The sequence below is a fragment of the Drosophila melanogaster genome, chromosome 2R, assembly GCF_000001215.4.
Source record: "Drosophila melanogaster chromosome 2R".
Lineage (NCBI taxonomy): Eukaryota > Metazoa > Arthropoda > Insecta > Diptera > Drosophilidae > Drosophila > Drosophila melanogaster.
This window is the reverse complement of record NT_033778.4, coordinates 9,645,443-9,660,437: the sequence shown is the minus strand read 5'-3', so window position 1 is coordinate 9,660,437 and position 14,995 is coordinate 9,645,443. Positions and strand designations below refer to the sequence as shown.

The 14,995-nt window shown below is 43.1% G+C and overlaps 1 protein-coding gene across 3 annotated transcripts in view; it reads left to right on the top strand.

Annotated features, from left to right (window-relative positions):
* Mmp2 (Matrix metalloproteinase 2) overlaps nt 1–14,995 on the top strand; it is a 72,720-nt gene that overhangs the window by 23,421 nt on the left and 34,304 nt on the right. For 2 of the 3 annotated variants that reach the window (NM_001273901.1, NM_136667.3), the window contains exon 1: nt 2,208–2,844. The exons of the other annotated variant lie outside the window; for it this stretch is intronic. The gene's annotated coding sequence lies outside the window, so the exon portion shown is untranslated. Of the gene's footprint in view, nt 1–2,207; nt 2,845–14,995 lie in introns of those variants that run through there. 3 annotated transcript variants of the gene reach the window in all.

The window sequence follows — 14,995 nt, the reverse complement described above, 5'->3', positions numbered from 1 at the left end:
TTTATCGCTGTCCTGGATGAGCGGAGACACTCGCAGGGCAGGAATAAGGGTACACTAAGAAAAGTTCTGAACTATTTCCTGCTTTAAAAAGAACTGGAGTATAGGAACGTTAAAAACTGCATGTTAATTAGAAGTTGATAACTTTACACGCATTAAAAAGGTCTTAATATTTAAATTTGAATTCAATTTTCGCTAATATTATTTCACATAATTACAAATAAAAAATGCACGATGGATAAAACTTTTCTCAGTGCAGGACTGGACAACGATAACGGTCATCGTTGGTGTGACTGTGTGCGTAAGCGACCGCTGTTTGTGTTGGGTTTCATCCTTCGGTTGTTGCCGCCGCTTTTCGGTTTCCTTTTCAGTCGCTTCTTTCCTTTCGTTTCCCGTTCATTTGCGCCATCCCGCTTATCCCTGTTCCTTTTGGTTCTTCTGTTTACTGTTGTGCCCCGTGCATTCATCCTTTGCTTTGTTCTTTCGTTTACTTTTAATTCATTTAGGTTTCGCCTTGATTGATGACCACTTTAATTGCGGATATTAAATGACAAGCGCCAGAATCAAATCGAACTGAAAATGCAAAAAAAATGAGCTCTCTAATTTTCTGGCATTTTTCCCTACTAGAGCCGCTCTCCCTTTGATTGTGGCATGATTTGCAGTAAACATGGGATTTGAGGCTTTCCGCATCGAGTTAATCAGAAAAGGGAAATATGTACAATAGACAGGGTTTTTCTAGGATGAAATAAGAAGATTTTCATAAATATCTACTGGTGCAGTCTTAATACAGCAACATACATACTCCGGGACTATAGACCGATAGAATCCTACAGAAACATATAGGAATCTTTGTGGTAATCATCGCTATCCAATGTTACTTATGAAGTGGAAAATGTACTCAAGAAAGCAGGGACTCTCCTTAGTCCTGTTTTTCCTATAATTTTCCGTCCTCTGCTCTGCGACATACCCGTGTAGCCTGCACCACGTATAAACCCAAGGAACTTTTGATTAAAGGTCTCTTCTTGTCCTCGCAATTTTACGCCTTTGATGTGGCCGCGATATAATGCTGTTGATACAGTCCTCCGGAGGAAGGGACGAAACGGGGGACACTGCAATCGCAAGTGGGTTATACTCGCTGTAACTACATAATAATTCTAATGAAAAATGTCAGGAGGCAAATTTGATTACTGGCTTTGATTGTCAATTAAAGCCCAACAACAATTTGCCGTGCGGTGGAATCTCGTTACGTTTATATGGTCGCCAAGTCGCCAGGCAGACAATCTATATACTTTGTGCCCACACATATATTTATGGCGCTATGTGCCAGAGTTGATGACGAGCGAATCCTAATTAATTTTGCAGTACATACAAACATATGTATGTATGTACGTGTGTTTGGGGGAGTCTTGCATTAAGTGACACAGCAACGAGTCACAGTTCGCCCTCTCATTAGCCGCATTAATTGATAAATTGATATTGGCTTTGGGGTAAAAGTGGATGGGGGGCATTGCTCGGAATCGGGACAAATGAATTCCTGGACACCGGGTTACGCTGCACTGGCCTTCTGGCCGCAAAGTTTCCACTCCAAGCCAAACTGAAGTTTTGGGCGAATCGGAAAGAACAACATCAATTCCGGGCATCCTTTTCGGTTCGTCTGTTTGTCTGGCTGTCAAATCAAACTTTGATTTGATTCGTTCGATACACCAACTGGCCGGTGTCCAAACTTTTATTCAAACTGACAAGTTTCGTGGCCAGACCAACAACAATCAGTTAATGCAGGCGGTGCGGCATGGTTTACTACTTTTCTCTTTTGGTTTTTTTTTTTTTGATGTTTTCTGAGCCCTAGTTGATTAATAGATGGACGCTTTAGTGTCACAACCGTCTTGATTAATGTTTGGTCCAGCGGAATTTGTTTGTTTGTTAGGCCCGGAAAAGAATGTGAGGGAGGCCAATTGTTAATTGTGGTTAAGCGCTTTTAATTTTCACATGTGAGTCGAGGTGAGCCAAATACGAACCATCCGGACCGAGCCGAGCCAAAACGAGCCCGACTACGCCAGCCGAACTCATTAAAAAGCCGAGCGGCATTTAAGGATGCGCCTGCGCAGCAATCTCTTATACTCGCGCGAAAGCTCTGCGAAAAAGCTCCGAGATCGAGCCGAGCTTGGTGACACTTTTCGTTGAAATACGGCGGCACACTTGGCACGGAGCTCAGTTACTGCCAAGTGGTCAGTGTGAGTGGTGCTCCCAGGGAAGGACAAGCCTTCTGGAGAATGGAATGGAAAGCCTCAGCCGGAAATGGAGCCCTCCAGTCAGACCACCAAGATCATCTCGGCATGGAAATGGAAATGGATGTAGAGGTGAAGGTGGTAGTGGAATTGGTGATGGAGATGGAGATGGCAGAGGAAGTGAGCCACTCTAGACACGAATCGTGAATCAGCGGCGCATTCAACGTCAACACGTAATCCCCGCAAGGACTGACTCGTTCTCGTCGTCCTCCTCATCTTCGCCGAGGTGGAGGCATCATAATAATGCCCCCGATTAAAGAACAAAAAGCCAGGCTGAAGTGCTGCAAGTCATTTGTGTGCTCATTGTGCAAACAGATCCCGGGTCCTTGTTCCTGGTTCCTGCGCCGGAAACGCTTTAAGAGCCCCGCCAGCCGAGGGCTTAGTGCGGGCACATAATGTCTGCTAATATTTGAAGAGTGCGTCGCATTAATTGACATGAAAGAGTCACGAAAAAAAAAAATGGGAAATGCTAAAAGAAAAGAACAGGACCACCGAGTGCAGCCAGCAGAAAAGGATGTGCGCCTCCTAATGAGTGCACGACAAAGCGGAGCCTTCTTGATGGGTAAGTGCCTTTGGCTAAGACGACTTTAGCCCCCAACCAACCAACTAACCAAGCAGCCAACCAAGCAAAACTCCTTCGAGTGCTGTGATTTTGCCCTATGCCAGTGATTTATGCGCCAATAAATGCAGGCGGCCACAAGGCATTAATATTAGATTGCAACCTCGACCATCGGGCGGGCCATATATTCTGGTCGAAATTAGCCTCGATACCCTCTGGATCTCCTATTCGCAGTGATTCCCGGTCTCCCTGTTAATTGAGTGCCGTGAGAATCTCTTCATAAATTACACAATTTTCACCCGCTTTTCCGGCTACGGCCATTAGCCCCGTTGGCATATGCCAGCAATCAATTTGAAATTATACGCCACAATTTCTCATCGCCACCACCGATTTCGATTCTGCCGCTGTCAGCCTGCCAATTAGGGGATATATATGCCTATATATATGGCACTAAAATGCAAATGGGTTTGCTGATTTTTGTTTTGTCCCCACTTTGTCTGTCTGCAATCAACCATCAATTGTCAAACATTTTCTAGTTGATTACTGTCTCTTTTTTTTTTTTGAATTCCCAATTCTAACGATTGTCATTTTTTGTTTGCCGTTCTGTTTGGGGTTTTAAATTTGGCTCGATTGATTTTTTCACTGATACATTGGCTTGTTTGGTGAAATTAATACTATTTATTTGGCTTTTTTATAAAGTAATTATTCCATATCGATGATTTGCATTCATAATACGCTCTTGATACTTAATACAAATATATGCTTGTTGTTGTGTCAAAGCGATTGGCAAAAGGTAAGAGAATTTAATTAAAATGACTCTATTAATGAGGAATTTTTAAGTACCGCTTTTTATCTATTCCAAATATCTAATTAATGGAAAATTAAAAAAAAAAGTTTCGGGCATTGTTCATTTTATTTTTGATTTTATCTTTGCAATTAATAAAAAGTTGCGATATATATGCAATAATTTGAAATATTTAAAATTGACGCAAGTTTCTAGCTTATCATTCAAATGAGAGCTATTAATGCCAATGCATTATAATAAAAAGGCTGATAATATATGTAAATCACTCACGAAATATACAGAATCCTAGGAATATGCCAAATTAGCTAGCAAACTTTGCTTTCAAGTCCCCCGCTCTTTTTAAACCTCTGGCTTTGTTTATGGCAACTCGCCACAAACAAAACCAAAAGATTTTAAGCCAAAAAGTCAACCCTCCCCTGCCTTTTGGCCATTCGCCCCGAGACTTGAAATCTTTTGTAGATTTGCTTGAAAGACAAAGACTGCCTAAAAATTCAATTAAACAGAAAGGAAGTGAAAATCGTTTGTCGCTGGCGCAAAATGTTCCATATTATATTTAAATGGAATTAGTTTTAATTAAGTCCGTAGCTAGGTTAGGCGCAGCCACAAAGAAAATTCCCATCCTGGCCAGAAAAATGTTAACAGACTCAAATTACCACCTCCCAGCCCCAGGAACCCTAAAAAAAAAAAACGAGGGACTCAACCAACTTAAGCAACAGCAACAAACTGAAACCAAAATGTAGCCGCCAAAGGAAGTGATTAAAATTTTACCTAGCCCCAAAGCCCCAAAACTCGGGCATCGGACCCAAAACCCAAAAATGAAGACCAAGGAATCTCGCTGCCCTTTTGCTCCCTTTTACCTTTTCTGGCTCTACTATGTATACCTATATATATTTTTTTGTAATAAGTATTAATTAATGCAAAATGAAGACGAAACGTAAGTAGGGCTTCTGCTGATTTTGCTCCCGCTTCTTCTTTTACAAAAGAGCAGCCGTTTTGCAGTTGTTCCCTCATTTTTAGTTGCTGGCTGATTTCTCGCTGTTTTTTTCTTTTTTTTTTTTTTTTGAAATTTGAGACCCGCCGTCCAAGCAAAGTGACGCAAATTAAGAGAACCCCTGGTCAGGAGCAAGTCAAGCAGAAGCAACTTAATGAAAACGAAATTGACACCTACCTACCTTCCTACCTGGGTATGAGAATGTCTGTGCAGCTCCTTTGGCTCCTCAACCCCGTCCTCCGATCCTGACCACAACTGTAAAGTTATACGCACGTCTGGCGTTACCCAGTATACTGTGGTGGACATGGAAGGGCGGTTCGGTTTTTCTTTTTTTTTTTTTTTTTTTTGTTCCGGGGGAAAGGACATGTCAATAGTTGCCCGCTTCGCACTTCCTGTGACATTCGGCTGCCCATCATCGGGCCACGCCACTCACATCCTTATGTGTCCTGTCCTGCTCTGTGCTGTCCTGTCCTGTCCGCTCATAAATCTTCCGCTCGCATATTTCTGGGTGTGTGTGTGTGTTTTATCTGGCTTTCACGCTTCCGGGCGCTCTTCCATGACCCCCAATACTCGATGCTGGAGAACCCGGATCCAATACGAAAACCGAAAAACCGAATTGTGTCTCCAGTTATTTGAGTTTCGGTGTTTAGCTCATAAATCTGCTTATCTGGGGAGTTGGATCCATCCGCAACCCCTGGAATAGGACTAAAAGTTCTTTCAGTTTCAGCTTCAGTACGAGTCAGTTTTGTTTTCTCAGCTTTCCCGGCTTTCCCGGCAGCTGGATGGCATTAAAGGCTAAGGGCTTTGCAACTTGACCCTGTTGCAGTCATGCATAAATTTCTTAGATTCCCAGCCATTGACAAGCCGCACACACTCCAAGAAATATAAATTAAAATATGTTTCAGTAGTCAGCAGCAGCAACAGCAGCCGTATTGGGCCCAAAGTTATAAATATTTTTGGGGGAATTAATTAAGCCCCTGCACGGGCCGAGCCAAAAAGGAAGGATAGGCACCAGAACCAGGACCAAAATATGCACAAAATGAAATTAGAGCCGAAAAAAGATAAAAACGTAATGAAATGAAATGCGGCCTAAATGTTTTCAGACATTTTGGGTTTGTCGCAGGCGGTAGGAAAACAATGAAGGTCCAATAAATTGGCAGGATGCGGCAGGAGGCAGTAGCCGAAGGAAATTGAAATATGTTCGGCCTACAAATGGGTTGGAAGGATGCTGTGTGAACTGGAGTGTAAAGTACAGGCTCCTAATGAAGGATTATGGGGCAGGGGAAGTGCTGTAAAGATTATGGCTTCAGGTTCGAGATGATCCATTGTTATCGACAGTGAACAAGTTGGGGAAAACACAAATTGCCAGAATGATATATATAGCAAGGAAAAGTTAGGGGGATTCTGGTTTTATGAAGGGACCGCCCGATTAATGTGGCGTTAATTGTAAAAGAAAATGGCAACGATGTAACAATTATCTAAAGACGTTTAGCGCATTAAAGGCTTTGTGTAATTAAATTATTAACTTTGACTGTTGCCAATTAATAACTAAGCCCCAATTAGTTGAATGACAAGGCCCAGCTTATGAAAATTCTCAACAAACTGTCCAAATATTTTCATTTATTTAGCAGTTAAACCTTTAATCCGGCATGCTGTTTAATTTAAATTCTGATGTGCGGTCAAAAATTCCTGCCCGCTCATATGCGACAATTTTTCTCGGTTATTTCTATTTTTATGTTGCGCACGTAGTTTTTCCTTGGCCGAGCAGCAGGATGCGGACAGGGCGCACTGCAGGACACTTTCGGCTGCAGTCTGCATACGTCATCGAACTGTTGACCGAGTTGGCGGCTGGCCAACATGTTGCCTGTTGCCTGTCAGCACAATTTCCAGATAGGCACGAACTCCATACTCGGGGCTCCGGACTCTGGACTCCAGTTACAAGACCACCAAAGATTCAGGGCCCAATAGCTGAGCCAGGACACGCAGCTAGGACACACTGTTTTATGCATTGCATGCACTAAGGCGCAAAGTGTTGATAGAGCACACCCATACCCACTCCCTTACCAGCACTTACTCCCCAGGACAGCGACTCTGACACAGACAGATGCAGATTTCTGCTGAGACTGCAGGGGGCTCCAGTGGCAGGACTCGAAGCATCCTGCAGCTGGCCCCGTCATAAAGAGGAAAACTGAGCTGAGCCAACTGCAGTGGCAACTATAGTACAGTGGGTGCGCTCCGAACGGCAGCCATAAAATTTCAAAACTCATGTCCAAAAAACGTGGTGAAATACATTTCCTTTAGTAAAAGGACGCTGAGTTCGTATTTTATGTACGTACTGACTATTTTCAACATTTAATTTGTTGCATTCAATAGCTTATAACTCAAGGCAAAAATTTTGTTCATAACTTATAAAGCAAGTTATTTACAAGCGAGTTAAGATGGTACAAGCTTTATTTAATGCGTCACTTTAGATCTGTGTGCGGTATGCTCCTGATTTTGCAACACATTTTCCTGAATGTAAAAGTCTCTGGGCAACCGCAGAAAAATGAGTGGCGGCCAGTTGGCAATTTTTACCTGACCACCCAGCTGGATGCCGCGGAATCCGGGGCTGCCATTCTGCCACTGATGATGCTGCTCGCCTGGCATCCATCAAACACCGCCATATTGAATCAACGCAAAATAATTGCTTTTTAAATGGGTTTTTATGCCGGCACCGGGTGAGAGAACAGTGCCTGGATCCTGGACATGGCGGAGGGCCATAAATTCAAGGAATCGCCACCTTATAGCCGCACAACTGCCCCTGGGGTGAAGTTTTTCTCGACACGAATCGAGATTCGCTTTTCTCCTTGAATTCCCGCCGATTTGTGAGCTTTAATTTTCAGATTTATGCCCATGGCTGCAAGGACGTTTTTAATGAGATTTCGCTTGGATAGTCCGAGAAGGATAATGGGTGCCACGAAGGGCAATGGCGGCAGCACGGGGGGCAGTGGAAGTGGAGGAAGTGGAGTCCGAGGCGTTGACAGACACAGATTATGAGAGATATGCCAAAAAGTTAGTGCGGTTAAGCAGCTGCTTCTAGTGGAATGAAATCGTACTGGATGATGAGTTCGGGCCAGGATGGGGGCTTATGGACGCCAACTTAGGTTTCTCATCGGATGATGAAAGTATACATAATTTGCAGCGTCTTCGTTTCCCGCTGGGCCACAAAAGTTTCCCTTGTTTTCAGTAAATTTGCGTTCGGCGAAGTGGTGAGCATTTTCCACCCATCGCAATAGTCATCTTTTTCTCGCCGGGGCAATGACAACATAATTAGCTCATTTATCAACTGAATTTGTTTTGGTTAAGTTGGATAAATCAAACGGAAAGAATTTATGTTCCTGCTCATTTTTTAACTATTTTGATTTAGTGATTTCTGCGCTGTTGTTTGTTGATCAGGAAAAAGTAACATAAATTTGGAAAAGACCTTATCATAGATTCATTGGAATCTTGCAATCTGATCTAAATACTCTGCTTGGCATGCACTGGGAAAAAAAACATGCGGAATATGCGATTTCCCTATTGTTTTGCATTGTTTCGTTCAAGCTTAAATTAAAAATGCCATGTTGTAATAGGTCGATATAAAAATAGAAGCAAGACCGAAAACAAATTGAATATTTTCTCGCTGACAACAATCAAATACAATTTGCATCACGACCACGAGAAAATCTAGAGCGACAGGGAGAGGTAGACTGTTAGAGCAGAGGGAGCGATGCGAGTCATCGAGGTTGTTTATGCGCGGACTTAATTGAGATCAACTGAAAGTGTCACGTCATGTGGCCGAACTTCAATGCGAGGCTCATACGCAAATCGAGGGAAAGACCGTAGAACTTGTATCTTGCAGTACACCAATACACCCCATTCACATACATAAGTAGTTCACTGGCAGCCAAAGAGCTCATATCACTACCCGATAATTGCACACATCTGCAGAATAAAAGATAATGCCTGGCTATTAAGGAAAGGGCGGAGTTGGCAAAAACGCAACGTTTTAGCACTTCCGCTTTGGCGCCGGAAACGGAAGTGTAACTGCCGCAGAGGCGCATGCACTGGCTCTTTGTCCCGCCCACCGGCCACACCCCTTCTTTTGGGCCAAGCCGTAGTCGGTTGCATTTATAATTAACATAATGATGGCATTTTGCTAAACACCGTTTTCCGCATGTAACACACACGGCCAAAGAGATAGGTTGAGTGGCAAGGATATGACGCAGGAGTCGGGGATTTGGGGATTCCGGGTGGCACTCAACAACGGCTGCATAGTTGACATGAAATGCCAACTTAATGTCAGAAAGTTAACATGCCACTTGAAATTAACAAGCCGCGCAGAGTCCTTCTCCATCTCCTTCCCATATCCCTTTCCCACCTCGGAAAACCCACCTCATCAACGGAATCCTTTCTGCATTGTTTTGCGCATGCATATACATATTTTACATATATATACACACACTCGTCCTTATATGTGTCGTCCTGCTGAAGTGGCTGGCCCGACTTGACACAGGCGACTGGCGTGTCAGGTGAGGCGCATTAAAAATGTAGAATTTCATCTTTTAGTCAGCAATTGTAGCGTTTTTGTCGAGTGTTTTCGGCCCTGTCTAAGTTCCAGGACCTCGAGTGCCTGGCTTTTGTTTCGAGAAACTGTCGCGCTATTTAAAGCAAAACCATATGCGAACTCAATAGTTAATTTTTTCCCAAACACACTTAATTTTACATAACTAATGAAGAGCCAACTCCACCAGGCTCCAATGTTATGCAACAAAGTAGATTTTGCACAATGAACTTGGCCAGCTGCCCAGGAGATTTGCATTATAGCTTCATTGGCAGCCCGAAATTGATTGGATGCGAAAAATGGCAACCACTTTACCAACCAACAATGCAGTTAGTTTATTCAACTTGGATGGTTTTGCAATTGCGCTTATGATTTTCGCGGTATCTGTGATCGATCATTATGGGTTTTTGTTTCTGCTTTTGAATAATGAACAAAATTCCTGGCGTTGCGGCAAGAATATCAAGTGTATACAAATTAAAATGACCAGCACGCGGAATTCCTTCATCAAGTACACGGGATTTTTATTCAGAACGAGAAACCTGAACTCACTTTAAAATACATTTAATTTAATATTCACAATACAGTGATACGCCAGCGTAAAAAACAACAATGGCTCGGGGCAAGATATTTTAGGGCCCAAATTGGTCGTTAGCACATTGGCATTGAGGGTGGTGGGAGGTCCCTGGGTGTGGGTGGTGCCGGGTGCGTGGGTGGAAAAGGTCGCTGCAAATTACACGTGACATGCTAAATGGTTGGGGTTCGTTTGGGGAAGGAAGATGTTCCTGGGTTGACAGAGTCACACGTCCTGCCCCGGTTGCCATGCCAAAATGATCATAAAATTAGCGCACAAAAGTAAAACATATGAGACGCGATTTGAATTTGACGCCATTACCTTCATTTGGCCACAGTTACATGCAGTGAGAGAAAATCAATGTTTTCGATACTTTCTATTCATTGTGGCTTACTCGAAAGAACAAAGTTAGATTATAATAGAAATTCATAAATTCTTAATTATACTACATCTATTCGATGTAAAGAAAACATGATTTAACAAACAGGCTTTACGGAATGTGCTGTTTTCAAGTCCAAAGAGCACCGGGTGGTGCAGTGACTGTAATTAAGTTAAGCTACTTTTTGTGCAGTGCACCATCAGTGGCTGAAGGATACAGTGCTCGGAGCAGAGTGGGCGGAGGCGGCAGACACGCATAATGACGCACCAGGCGCCAAAGTCATTTGCATATGCCAACCTAACCAAAAAACGGCAAACAAGCGAGCGAGCACATCGCGCTCCTCGCTGAGAGCCCAAGGATGTGGGGGTGGTGTGTGTATGGGCTGTATTTTTATTGGCAGCTGCCTTAGGCCGGAGACTGCGTCTGCCTGTCTGGCATACTAAGTGGGCTTTTGCCACCGCGCGCGGTTGGGGAAATGGGAAAGTGAGGAAGTGAAACAGTGGGGGAAGTGGCTCAAAAAACCAAAGCCCGCCCCCATCGCCCCCATTGATAATAATCGTACATTATAATGTGTTTGCTCGCTGATAGCGTTAATTATGCAGGGTCCGCAGCGCTAATTATGATTTGTAAGCCTCGAAAGTGTTTCGCACTGCCTACTTGCAGGCAGCGCGTTTTTAATGAACCTGTCGTACGTGTTCGCCGGCCAATCAATGGGCCATTGTTGGGATTCGAATTTCGAACCGAACTGAAAATGTGCGCAATCTGCAATCGCCGGAGAAAGGATGGTTAAAATGCCACTTGAGGCGGACAAAAGGATGCTGCTGCAGCAGCAGCAGAAGCAGCAACTGCAGGAGCGAGAACCGAACGTATCTGGCGGATACAGCAGTGCCGCAATTATGTTACAAAACGTTGCAATTAAGCAAACTGGTAACAAAGGCATGACCGGGCGTTGTAACTAAATACGAAATGGGGGACAACCAGGAGCTGAGTTGGAAAAAATCGGAGAAACAAAAAACTTCCGCTGTCAACGGCGTTTCAGTCCCCGTATCTCCTGTATCTGCTGTACTTTCAACTCAAGTGCACTCTTAGCTCGACAACTTGAGGCGGAATTCGTCCTGTATTGTGTGTGTGAAAACGTGTTCAATTGATATTTCTGAACGCGCAAGGGAAAAGTTATAAATAGCAAGAGGAAGCGGCAACTTGAGCCAAATACTGCAATATTGCTTTTCTTTCTTTCGCTCTCCTCCGAAAGAAAAAAATAGGAAAGCCAGTCTAGTCTCAAAAAACACAAACGAGATATGGAAAGAGTGACCCCGCACTCGGGGGACGGGGTCACTTGAGGGCGCTGTACCTCCGGACCCAGAAAGCTGGTCGAGGCGAAGCTACTTTGCCTCAAGTCTTGGCCGGGCTAAGAAAGCCAAACAAGTGGCTGCTCCATATTGATTGCTGATCCAACGCTCCAGGCTGCACTCGACTCGAGTCCGCCTCACTCTGCACCCTCTCCATCTCCACTTTGCACTTTCGTTGGATGTCACACTCTCGACCAACACCAAATGAGTTCCAAAAAACAGGTGCGCACTTGGAGAAAAACTTTTAAATCTATACTTGATTAAAGAACTCAATTGCCAGAGCAAGATAACATTATCTTTAAATATTATTAGATTTTTAAAAGGTATTTAAAGAACTCGTAGGGCTAAAAAATTGTTCATAATTCTAAAATACGTTTCAATGTTACCACTTTGCTGAGTGCAACACAAATCTGAACCCTGACCCACCTGGTCCGATGCCCAAATGACTTTTACCAGCTGCATATTGAAATTTTATTGCATTCAGCCCGGAGGGAGAAGCTGGAAACAGGAGAACGGAGTGGAGGATGAGCAGGAGGTTTGATCCCAGAGCCAGACTTTTGGGTCGCCAGTCAAGTCAGTGAAGCGGCACAAATTCAAACATTTGTATTGCTGAAATTGAAAAAGGTGTCGGGATGAAAATGAAAAATTATCCCCCCCGAGGAATGGGGACCTGAATGGGGCGGCGCAGGGGGCGGCGCAGGGGGCGGTCAGTCTGCCGACTGGGCAGAGATGATAGCAGCAATGTTTTGTCTTCATTGCCATGGGCCTGCTGATGGGATGACCGATGTCTGGCCAACCTGACGATTCAGTTCGGCTCGGTTTGGTTGGGTTTGGATTGGGTTGGATTGGGTTGGGTTCGGTTTGGCTGGATTGGGTTCGGTTCGGTTTGGTTAAAACAAGAGTTAACCGTTGATTGGCTGCTGGTGGTGGCTTAATTGTTATATAGCACTGCGGCAGTGCTGGGCTTAATGAAATGAAACACCAGCCTTAATTGATCGATTACATTCGCATATACATACGAATACGTGAATGATGAACTTTATTATAGAGACTATCGGCCACCGACGTTATAAATCATTTCGGCATAGTTGCAAGTACATACATTAATACGATACATAACGAAAATTGTTCGAGTTATATTTATGACGTTCCAAAACTATTAAAATTGGCTATTAACAATGTTGATTTATCGGACGGCATCTGCCAATGCTTTATATCAATTAATTTGTCGATGTCACGGGAGTACGAATATGGCTTCAATTATATTTGGTAATTAATACTTAAAGTTGCGTGATTTAAAGGGTTATTGAAACTTCGTATGTTCGTAGTGCAAGAGTAATTTGTACTTTTACCAAACACTTAATTAATATTTGTGTTTAATCAACAAACTTTTCAAAAACTCTCGAATTTGTGCATCTTTTTTGCCGCCATATGTATATCCTTTATGAAATCCCATTTTTGATTGCAACTTTCTTATTCAGTGATTTCCGCGCGTGTGCGAAATTTATCTTTCGTTTTGACGCTTTTGCTGATACCACAGTTGGATTTTATGCAAACATATGCGGTGCGAAAGGCAAAAGTCGCGATGCTGGCTCGTGGAAAAAAGCGTAGACATGCCAAAAAGTTTTTACCATCATTTTGAGGGCCGGGGGAAACCCGCTCCGAGTCATGAGCCTCAGCCAGACAGCTGTCAACAGTCAAATATGCAGGCAGCAAACAATGCAGGACCAGAAAAAGAGTCAAAAATCCTTGCCAGAAGGACGACAAACCTATGCGCGATTCCGTTTTCAAATTCCTGGCCGAGACTGGCATATGTGGGGAATAATCAAGCCACCGTACATTCCGTTCGGCTTATTTCAGCCAGCTGGTCGAGGAAGCCTTTTTCGCACCTTTTTGGCTAAATGTATACATGTATGTACGAGTATATACGTATGAGTATTTAATGGTTCAAGGGAGCGTTTGCTTCAATTTATTATACAAGCGTAAGCCCCATTAAAACAGCTGACTCTGATGTCAATCCAAACTGAAGCTATGGCTTAAACGAAATTTCAATAATTCTAATTTAGCAAGAAAAACACGGCGGATGGCTAAAAACGCTGCAAATGTTTACCGAACGCAAACAATGCCCACAGACAGGGGATAAAATGAAGGAAAAAAAATAAACAAAAAGGAACTGGGGGATGCCACATCCCACAGTAAACGTGCAACTCACTTCTTCGTTTTGTTATTTTGGCTTTTTCATGCTCCATTTATATAACCAGTGTCGGCTGCTCTGGCAGCTGAGACGGCTTCTCGGTTCGAGGTTCTGGGCACTGGATACTGCGTCCTTAGTCCTTGCCCTTAACCCAACGCTGGCGTCTTCGGGTTGGCGAAGAATTTGACGTGTGCTCGTTTATCATTCATTTTGCGCTCGCTTACATTATTCGAACGGAACCTGAAACATTAAATTTTAGCACGTTTTGCGCTAACGTGCGCTCATTTCTACTTTGGCATTACGACGCACGCCATAATGCTTAGCCTTTTCCTCGCCCGCTTTTCCTAGCATTACCCATTTTCCTTTTTCATCCATTTGCCCATCTCCCCATCTTCCACCCCCAAACGCCCGGCTTTTCATGGACTTGGGCATCAGCCGTAATGAAGTTAAGTGACGGCATTCTGCTGGCGGCTTAACAATCTTGTCGGATGAGGCGAAATTGTTACCACCATCGTTGTAAAACAAAACAATAATGTCGAGTCTCAAATCCTCGAACAAATGGATTCAAGGATATTACCAGCACTCCTTTCTCGCTTGGGTTAGACTATGGGCTTTTGAAGGGAACTTTTAGAACGTGTTTTTAATCCCGGTGCACAATCAATCATTATTTGTTTCCAAAAATCTGTTAAATCATTTAAAAACGTGTAAGCGATAGACAGAATCGCTGCATTTGATTTCTAAGAAAGTATAACCTTTTCAGAATTTATAAATGGTTTTATCAATCGATTACGATTCACCCGTAATTAGATGAATATGTCGCAGTTCTTCGATTGTTTTTCACAAAACTATTTAATCTCCAGTGTCATTTATATTCATATTGACCACCAATAACTTTTAAATACTCACGTGATAGCGCACATTTTGTTCACTTTATTTTGGTCATAAATTTGTTTTATTAGCGAATATTCATTAAGTTAGTTGGCGTGTATTTGTAAATGGATTTGCTATTGGCTTATTGCTGTTTGCATTTTTTGTGTCACTCTCAATGGGCTTTTATGTCAACATATTTTGGTTTTGTTTATTGCGCAACAATGTTGTAGAGAGCTCTTCGTCCATTAGTCCGCCCATAACGGCTGCAATTTAATTAGAGGGCAGCGGTAATACACCTGATAATTTATTTATTTATTACGCACATAGCGAAAGAAAAGCGGAAGCAGCATATGACTTTAAAAAGCAACCCCCTTTTTGCGATATTTAAAATTCAATAAACATAATTAAATGGC